The following is a 7,640-nucleotide window of genomic DNA, read 5'->3' as shown; positions in this document are numbered from 1 at the left end:
CCGCCCTTAGTGCCACAAATTTTGGAAGAGTTTTGCCAGAGGTCTCGCGATGACTTTGGCCCTCATAATGGCCTTCTGCCACAATGAGCAAGAAAAAAAATGGTAAACTAAAAGTAAAATAAACAATCTGGTGTAGGCCCAATTGCTTTCTTCATACACCCTTTCCTCATATAGGACTCTCTGTCCTCAAAGGGCCACTACCTATTTGCTTGCTCTCAGCCTTTTTGGATTTCACAATTGCCTCTGCTCACCCCCCGTCCTAGGACAAATTGACATTTCTGCCTGATACACAGGCTCTTTAATAATTACAAGCCGCCTTCTCTCCAGGCAGCTGACTCTTTGGGCAATCAGTCTGCTGGCCATGTGGGTTTTCTTCAACTCATAAATTTCAAAATCCTTCCCTCTCAGCAACTTGGTGTCCACAGATGCCTTCTAGTTTGCTGCAGTAGCTCTGCAGTCTATGGATGCTGGTGCAATTAAAGCATGGACTGCATCCTTCCGCCTATCTGGCTACAGAGAGTAACTTTGATTGCCTGTAGCAGGCTATTTCTCTCTCTTCATGACAGGGCTCTTATTACTCATGAGTTCTCTGTATCTGTCTTTTCTTCCTTTGTAAGGACAGCAGCTGTATCTAACTCTCACAGTCAGAGAAGGTGGCAATGCATAACAAATGCCTCTCTCTCTCTCAGCCATTGCAGATCCCCCTGCCTCTGTCTCCCAGACTATTTTCCAGCACCTCTATACTGGCATAAGGTAGGTCTCCAGGTCACTTCCCCCTTTCCATGGTAATTTCCTTCCTGTACCCTTATAGGCTCTTTTGTCTCCTGGTGGCCCAGAACTTCTGGGACCTCCTGGAGTTCCGCTTCCCCTGGCCGGTCCAGGAAATGCTGGCTTTAAAGGGCCTGTGTCTACAGTATTAACTTTTTGCTACCAGACTTTTGGTGCTGGCTTGTCCATGGGGTGAACATAGCAAAATCAAGACCCCTGCTATAGTGCCCTGGAGGGCACACTATCTTCAAGTGTGACCACGCTCCCCTACAACTCTGTGTCATTTGTGAACTTGGCCAGTGAGCTCTTTTCCCCACATCCAAGTAATTGATAAAGATGTTGAAAAGCACTGGACCCCTGCTATAGTGCCCATGCATACACAGTGGATCTGTAACAGGGGCTTCCCATGTATGCTGTGCAGTGGTGGAGGGCTGACCATACACAGGTGTAGGAGGGGGGAGAGGGAGAGGGCTCCTGTGTACATGGTGTTGCGATGGTGAGAGGCCACCCAGACAGGGTATAGCAGTGGGGAGATGGGTGTCTGTTCATGGTACAGCTGTTCAGCAGGAGGAGCTTTTCTATGCTGCTGGTTTTTGTATTTCCCTCAGCAGAGTAGCTCCTCTAGCCCCACAATGGCTTAATGTGGGGAAGGGAAAGGAGGTTGTAATTGCTCAGGAGAGAGAAGCAGGACAGGGAGTGCCTCCTCCTAACTGGTGTGCGTGCAAGTGTGGGTGTGAGCATGTCCTGACTCCCACAGGGATGAGAGACAAGATGTCCAGTCCTCCTGCCCTTCCTAGCAGATGACACTATAATGAAATGAAAAAGGTTGGCCACCACCTACACATTGGACATTCTTGGCTTCATGGGATATTTGACAGTTTTTGCCTGTAGCCAAAGAACAGGAGGTCAATTCACCAGTCAGTTGACATTGCCAACACAGCACTGACTCAGTTTCTAGTCCCTGCTACTGTCTCCAGTGGGAACCGTCCATAGTCCCACTTCTGGCCCTGCGTAGCTCCTTCCATACACAATGAGCCCCAGGTTTGGTGGCTGATTCAACTTCCCAGGCCTTCCTGTGGACTGGCTGGGTTCTTTGTGGATTCAGTTAAACAAACCAAGGCTGAGCAAGGTGCAGGGTGAGATATGGAAGAGATGAATGCTACTCTGCTCTTGTTGGGCTGAAGTCAGTGATGTTCTCTGAGGGGCAGATTCAAAACCTTTTGATATTAATAAGAATCTTTTTATTGAAATAACTGGGCTTTGGATCAAGCCTAGTGTATATTGTGAGTTTATCTTTTGCTTCCTCAGTTGATGAAGCCCATAGGATAAGAACTGAGTCAATAGCTGCCAGTTTATTCCTTAGGAAGAGCAGAATGTGGTTTCATGCTAGGAAATCTGCTGAAAGAAATATCAAATAACAATCTGCTCAGTCCAGTACAAAATAACTCATGCTTCATTAGAATTATAGAAAAGATTATGCAAGGCATAATCTATGTGTTTTTAGCACATAGGTGACTCTTCTAATACAGCTCAAGCAGAGGGGGAGCAGAACTGTTAGGAGGGAAGAATTTGGAAGAGGTACTAAGAAGTCAGTCAGCTGGCACATGATTGAACGCTAGCTACAGCTGTGGCATTTTTGAAAATAGTTTTCTTCATAAAGAGCCAATTTAGAATTTAGAAGCATTGAGTCTGCTCAAGAGGCCCCTCTTGTAACCCAGCATGTAGCACATGAAGCACTACAGCTGAGGCAATGGCCTTGTCTCTCTCTATTTAGAAACCACCTTTCTGTATTTTGTACCTCTTGTTTCTCCATCTCATGATGGTAACCATGTAAAATCCTTTTGCCCTTTCCTTTATTTCTTAATCCTATTCTTGCTGTGCTAAATTATTTATTGCTACAGGCTCATCCACTGGACACTGAGTCAGCTGATAGAAAGTGAAGAAAAAAACATTTGAGGAAGAACACTTATAGCTAAGATGAAAATATAGTGAGGAGGGGAATTCATGGGTAACGTGTATTCCAGAAGGCAGGAACAGCAAAAGAGGAGGCTCTTGTATCAGTTGTGATGAGACTCTAAAAAGGGACACAGTGCTGAGCAAGTGAAGAAGGGAGTGGAAAGGGACAAGGTTAGCCAAGTAGCTAGAAAATGTCTTTTAAAATTTTAATTTAAAGCCAAAGGGCATGATCTTGTTCCCAATGAATTCAATGAGAGCTTTGCCTTTGGCTTCAACAGGAGCCAGTCCCATAAATGGCCATGTGGAACCAGAGCCATAACAGGGCAGGTGGGTGCCTAGAGCAGTGGCAGTGCAGGGGTGGCAGAGGTGATTTTCAGCAGCTGGTGCAGCTGGGGTAGCTGCACAGCTGTGGTGGCAGCTGATATTTTTCCCCAAGTCAGCTCCCAGAGCTGCCGTTTCAGTCACCCTCGCTTAGTTATGATACTGTATGGAACTGATACCTGAGTTAAAAAGGAGGAAAGTGAAGTGGTTTGAAGGCTACAACAGTGGTGTTTGATAATCAGTCAGTGCCTGTGGTACTGGCAAGACATCTGCACACAGTTCCAACCCCCTGTGTGTGAATACAAGAAACAAGTCACTGCACCTTGCCCTGTATGTCCTAGATGCATGAGAATTTGCATTTTTAGTCTTGATTAGCTGTACCCTTCTGTAGTAAGCTTGTTCAGTTGGTGATGGTGGTTTAAACCTCAAGTGCTTTCCCTGTCTCATGCTAGACGTGAATTATTGAGTTTATCTTGTACCTGCCAGGTTCGAAGGATCTGTTGGGGTGGTAATACATACACGTCTTTTACCCCTTTGACTTACGTGAAGATCAAAGATAACAAAGATTTCATTTTTTTTTGTGTTATTCATGGGTGGCCAAAGCAGTGTTTGGAATTTTAACTGGGCTGATTTTGATATAAATGATTGCACTTCTTTTCATTAAATGGATTTTTAAACTGAGGCTTGGATTGTTTTTTTCCCCCTTTCATTTCAAAAGGAATTTAGAAATTCAACATGTATTGAATTAGGAGTCAGGATGAGTGGTTGTTCCTAGCTACTATTATACTTTTATTTAACAACATTGCCAGAGCATGATACATGCCTAAGTCATCACAGCAGAGAGTTTCATCTCAAATGTACGATCAAATAAGACTAGTTTATTCCCTGATTATAAAAGTATTTACTAGATGGCTCTCCTTTGTATTAAACAGAATAGGTGATGAATAGTGTTAAAAATGGCATTGCTATGTTTTTTTAAAACCATAATTTAAATGTTTGTGAAGAAACACTTTTATTATTCATTTGGGGTTTTTTAATCCATAACATTTTGTCTTCTGTACTGTAGGTATAAAACAAGGCTCCTTATGCTGTCAGCCAGCATTGTGCACACCCCACTGTGGGAGGTAATTTTCTGGGCTTTGTGCAACACCCCAGAAGGCTCTCTGGGCTGGCTCCTGACTCCTGAACTATGGAGAGGCAAATCCCATGAAGTTTACTGTACATGAAACTATAGCAGGTTCTTTAACAGCTGGTCTGTTAGGAACAGGCCTTTGGACCTGCACACCTCACAGGGCTCATCTACACTACATATCAGAATAAGTACATTTGCAAAGCTTCCTAGTGGTATTGTTTATACAGTTAAGTCAGCTCCCCAGGCAACAAAAGCTAGTTGGTGTAGCAATCATTAGGTTCAAAATAAAACAACAGGAATACACGGTCGAAAAAGAAACAACAACCTTTAACAGCAAACACAGAATCCTTTCTTGAGCTTTTGTCTCTGTATCAACCTTCCCTCTAGGGAACCATCTTTCAATTTCTTCACTTTTCTAAATTAGGGAGTATCTCTAAATTATACCTTTTATTCCTAGAGAGGGGAAGGAGGACCCTTTTTTCCGTAAAAGCTGTTTCTACTTGGGAGATTTTGACAATAGAGATGTGTCACCTGGGGAGCTTCTTTTTTCACGTGGTTAACCAACATAACTGCACCAACACAACACTGCAGTATTGACTTGGTGTTACTGTTTAAACCTAGGTCCAAGGCTTTCCGAATGGCTGTAGTTCTTGGAGGTAACATGGGACCCATAGGCTGATAGCAAAGTCTTCTGAGACTTTGAGAGACAAATGTAGCCTTTTCCCAGCGTGGAGAGAACAGCTGTCTTCCAGTGTGGGGCTCTCAAGTGATTCTCAAGTAGGCTGTATGTCAGAAATGTGGAAGAGCAAATATAGTGTTGATGAACTTAAGTCATTTTAACCTGCCTGCACCCTGACTGTGTTAATTTTTTCCCCAGGAATGTTACACTGCATTTACATCTTCATCCAAATGCCAAACAACATCTTTGTGTTTTCCACAATTTGCGTCGCTCAATGTGCTGGCTTTTTTGTGGACTCGGACTTGGCTCTGCATGCCTTTCTGTCTGACATCTCTCTCATATTATTTTGGATTCTCTGTAATGTCTAAAGGGTCAGAGCCCTGTCCACCCTCTACAAGCTTCTCTCTGCACTTGGTGACTTCCTTTGCTTTGCAAATTTTCATTGCTTCCTTAGGAGTTTCCTTTGGTCTTTTTCTTTGAGCATTTTGTCCTAAATCTCAGTCATAATCTGGTTTCCTGTCAGGGATTTAGTTGGATTCCAAACATTGCAAGATTGGCTTTTCTGTGTCTAAGTTATTCACAAACTCTTTTATGTTTTCATCTTCTTTTTCTACCTTTTGTTCAGAATACAATATTCATACACTTCAGTTTTATGTGGAGTGCAATACTCATCACATTTTTAAAATGCAATGTCATAGTTTGCCTCCCATGCCAGAGATAAGTTAAAACATTCAAGATATCCTTTAGTACCTCTTACTCTTGTACCAAATGTTGATCAAAAAATGACCGAGTCAAGTAATCTAATAGATGTCTGCTTCGTTGAGTTTCTGAGATCTAACTGATCAGAATGCTGTAACATGACATTGCACAATGCAACCGTAATCTGTTACCATCCAGTTCTTGTGGGACCCTCATAATGGTAGAAGACCTCCAGGTGAGGCTTTACTGAAGAAGCTGTTGGGCCTGAGTCTGTTGTAGAGAAGGACATGGGTTCCCTAGGCTGTGGCCAGATGAGTGCAGCCATGCGGTATGGGGTATCACAGGCCTGTCTGTGGCACCACACACTGCACATGCAGGTATTACCCACACTGCTACCTTGCAGCATGGTTTTTTTTTGGTTGTTTTTACTCTAGGAGGTCCCAGGGTAAAAAACAACTATACCAAAAATAATTGGGGTGGCACACGTGGCAGCAGCATGCTCTGCCCCAAACCAGAGCCTTTCAAGCTGTAACCATGCTTTGGCTGCTGGCCTTGCTCTCAGCTGTAGGAGCACCGCAGCTGCAGCTTTCTGGCCCTCAGGACTCCAGGTAAGGCTGCTGGGGCCAGCAAACAAACTTATCACTCTTCACACTTCTGAACAATCATCATCCACTCTACCTCAGGGAACAGTTGTCACCACTTTTAGTGCCAAAATCCCTGTTACCTGTATCCCTGTATCTAGGTCAGCCTCTCCCCAGAGGTAGGAAGTTCCCTGTAGACCCTTGACCTACTGCACATGTGCGGGATTTAACATTACATCACCATGATCAGATATGCCAGGGGATGTGGCAGCACTGTGCACTCTACACTGCCACCACTGACAACAGTCTGGCTCCATCCTCATTGGAATCAGCTTTCAGTAGTTGAAGGTTGCTATTAAATCACACCTCAGTCTTTTCTCCAGACTAATAAGTGCAGTTTCCTCAGCCTGTCCTTGTAAGTCACGTGTCCCAGCCCCTTAATTATTTGCATTGCCCTGTGCTGGATTCTCTCCAATTTGTCCACATGCTTTCTGTAGTGAGGGGCCCAAAACTGGACACAGTACTCCAGATGTGGCCTCACCAGTGCTAAATAGAGGGGAAGAATCATTTCCCATGACCTTCTGGCAACACTTCTACTAATGCAGCCCAGGATGCTGTTACCTTTCTTTGCAACAAGGGCACAATGTTGCACTATTCACATTTCTGTCCTGTAACACCCAGATCCTTTTGTGCAAAGGTGCTGGTTAGCAAGTCAGTCCCCAGTCTGTGCATGGGATTGCTCCGTCCTAAGTGCAGACTTTGCACTTGTCCTCATTGAACTCCATGGGATTTCTTTTAGTTTAACGCTCCAATTTGTCTCTGAATCAAAGCCCTACCCTCCAGATTATTTACTACTATCCCCCATCTTGGTGTCATCTGCAAACTTGCTGAGGGTGCACTCAGTCCCAGGGTTTCTCAACTGGTGGGACACATCCCACTGGTGGGATGCAAAGGCCTTCTAGGTGGGACTAGAGCTTTTTGACTGGCCTCTGGGGGACCCGCCCCCCACCCGCTCGTTGACCAGTGGGACCAGGAGTTTTTGACCTTACATAGGTGGAACGTAAGGTGCAAAAGGTTGAGAACCGCTGCTCTATCCCATCGTGTGTGTGACCTGACATGACTTCCACTGGGAAGATCTGTGGGTGGTAGGCACCATTCTATATATATATATATAAATGGCTTAGTTCATCTGTCTGTGTGTCTGTTTGTCTGTCCATAATGCTCTTGGATGGTGTGGCTCCTGGTGGGGCAGGGCTCCAGCCAGTGCTGTGCACTGGGCAAATTGCCCATCAAGAATGATGTCGGGGACAGAGCACTGCCATGACAGTGGAAACAGAGGGGATGGAGGGGGCGGAGGGGATGGAGCAGAGGCTTTGGCTCCCCCACCGGCCCTGCTCTTTGGAGATGGTGGGAGGGGATGGAGGGGATGGAATGGGACAGCGGAGTGCCACCATGACAGTGGGGACAGAGCTTGCCTTGCCCCCTCCCCACCCCTGGCTCTGCT

At 45.1% G+C, this 7,640-nt stretch overlaps 1 long non-coding RNA gene across 1 annotated transcript in view; it reads left to right on the top strand.

Moving 5' to 3' along the window:
* LOC109306354 overlaps positions 1-6,651 on the top strand; it is a 26,460-nt gene extending 19,809 nt beyond the window's left edge. The window contains exon 4 of the long non-coding RNA XR_002099958.1: positions 6,557-6,651. This is a non-coding gene — a long non-coding RNA (uncharacterized LOC109306354). The remainder of the gene's footprint in view (positions 1-6,556) is intronic.
* Positions 6,652-7,640: the final 989 nt, after the last annotated feature.

Source organism: Crocodylus porosus, unplaced genomic scaffold (assembly GCF_001723895.1).
Source record: "Crocodylus porosus isolate Cpor-Errol unplaced genomic scaffold, CroPor_comp1, whole genome shotgun sequence".
In the NCBI taxonomy this organism is placed as follows: domain Eukaryota; kingdom Metazoa; phylum Chordata; order Crocodylia; family Crocodylidae; genus Crocodylus; species Crocodylus porosus.
Note: the sequence above shows the minus strand (reverse complement) of the source record. Positions and strands in the feature narration are given on the sequence as shown.